The following is a 2,633-nucleotide window of genomic DNA, read 5'->3' as shown; positions in this document are numbered from 1 at the left end:
CCGGGTACCCGGTCCCCCGAGGTTATATGTCCCAACCCTTTTCGGGGGGTCTCCCTTTTTCCCCCAAAGTTTTCAACTTTTTGGGACTCGGGGGGGAAACCCCCCCCGAATTTTCGCCGACCACCTTTCGCTCTTCCCCCGGGTTTTCCCCGTCCCCCGGGCCTTTTCCCGTAATTTCCCCCTTTGCCCATTTTGCAAACTGCCTTCCCCTTTTTGGGCGTTTCGCGCTCCTTTTTTTCTCCGAACCCCTCGAAAAATGGGACGCGGTTTAAATCCGTTTTTGGAGCCCCCCGGCCCCTTTTGGGGCGGGGGCCCGGGGCCCGGGGAACGGGTTAGATTTCCCCGGAGGATCTTGGCAGGCGCTTCTTGACCCCTGGTGTTTCGGAGGAGCCCCCCCAAGTCGACGGGGGTTGGGGCCGGCGGGTTTGGAAATCCCCGTCGTTGGGGCCCCTTATTTTTTCCCTTATTTTCGTTTTTAAACTTGGGTAATGCCCAAAGTTCCCCTAGATCCGTTTGGGAGAAACGAACGAGGGTTACTTTTGCCAGACGAGTTTGATAAGAATCAAGACTAAGAACTAATATCCTAGCCCGCGGTGGCGCCAAACCGTTACCGAAATCGGATAATCGATTGAATTTGTAAGTGGGTATAGGATATGTGCTTTGTTCTTGATGTATGTTAGATAAAGAAATAGAAATTGGAAGGCTCGGCTAATGAACGTCAAGATGTAAACGTTTGTGAACAATGTATTATATGATTAGCAATAATTACAAAGAAATGGCACAAGGCGAATGCATGAAGGAAATAAATATGAGATTTCTTCATTGCAAGTGTTCTTTAAAGATAAAAGGAGACGACCTCCGAAAGGAGGAGGGGTGTCCCGTATATATAGTGCGCCTCTACGGGTTTCATACAACGTGAACTAAATAAAATAAAATAATAATAGCAAGGACAACAGCGGATTTGGTGGGATTAGGATCGACGGCGCGCGGTCGAGACACGCACGGTTGGTGGTTGACCGTATCGGGGGCCATCGACGCGTGGGCTCACATTCGACGGCCAGAGCCGGACAGGCCAGAGCCGATTGGGGCCAGCTATTCGGACCAAACGTCGTTCGACCAAATCGGTGTCCTTACTACGGCCTCCGGTCCAAGACGCTCCTCGGTTTAGGCGATGCCCGTCAGCACGTTCACCTTTCCCTGCCTCGGTCTCATTTCATCTAACGTTATGTCATGTTTCCTTAGTGACACAAGTATAAGAAAGAGTGGCTACCCCGCATGTGGTAAATTCTAGTGGGAGATGCTTTTCTACTTTGGTATCGATACGCAAGTTAGCAAAGAAATCGTTAATTTAATAAACCCCAATTTAAACCAATTATATTGACATAAGTAGAAATTTGAATTAACCATAATAGAGTAAAAATAAATGCATTGTAGAAGTGAACCTATTGAATAACTCACAATATAATCTCTTCAGAAGAAATTTACGCACAACTGAATCAAGAGAAAAACACACACTATAATACAAGTGCAGAAGGTGAGTGAAAAGAAACCTTTTGGCATTTCCTGGAGTGAAAACTTGACAACGAATAGACTCATGGACGCTTTTCAGCTAAGCCTTGATTTGTAGTTTAAAAAAATGAAATAGGATAATAGACAAAAATAATAATTGTCTTAGTCGCAAACAGAATTAATATAATGAAAAGAATATAATTTGATACCCGAAGAACAATGTATGAATAAAGTTGAAGAGATGAAGTGAATGGGTGGAAACTGAAAATCAGGATTTGATGAAGAATCTTCGAATACAATTGAACTACAAATTCAAGAACATCAATCTCCTCGAAGAAGCCCTCACTCACTCTTCCTATATTGATTCCCCTTCTTATCAGCCGTTCGAGTTCGTTGGGGACGCTACTCTCGGTTTAGCCATATCAAATTACGTTTATTTGGATATTTTCCTGAGAGAATAAACAAGAAAAGAGTGGCTGAAATTCATGAGAACTCGTCTTCTTCCCCAAATTCTCATTCCCTGGATCAAAACCAAGTTTGAGAGATAAACTTAAAATCGCAAAAGAGAATGATTGTTACCCACTCCCTGACCACCCGTTCTCTTCGCTTTGGGGTGAGGAATAAACCTTAATTGTACTCTGTTTCTTGTTATAGCTGCATAATGTGAACTGATGTGTTTGTGGTTTTTTGAGCGGTCAGCTCCCAGAGGAAAAGAAAAGAGGCCGCTGAAGAGGAAGAAGAGGAAAGATGAAGGCTGATCACAAGAAGAGTAACCTCGGAACGAGAAAGAGGAGGGAAAGGTGACGTTTCGGTGAAGTAACTCTAAAAGCGATGGGACACCATTTTTATTTTTTTATTTTATTATAATTGAATTTAAAAGTTGAAAAAGCCAAAAAATTGACAAAAAAGATAAATACAAATGCTGAATTTTTAGAGCGCCATGTCATCGGACCTATCTCCTGCAATTATAAAGATATAGAGATTCAATTCAATTTATTTAAAAGTTGAACTGATTGACCCATGCGAAATTTTATTAAAAATTTTAAATTTCAATTTTGTTTGATATTTTATTTATATTAATAATAAATTATATAGGAATATAAACAAGCTATAAGAAAACAAAA

Source organism: Lycium ferocissimum, chromosome 4, assembly GCF_029784015.1.
Source record: "Lycium ferocissimum isolate CSIRO_LF1 chromosome 4, AGI_CSIRO_Lferr_CH_V1, whole genome shotgun sequence".
NCBI lineage: Eukaryota > Viridiplantae > Streptophyta > Magnoliopsida > Solanales > Solanaceae > Lycium > Lycium ferocissimum.
Note: the sequence above shows the minus strand (reverse complement) of the source record.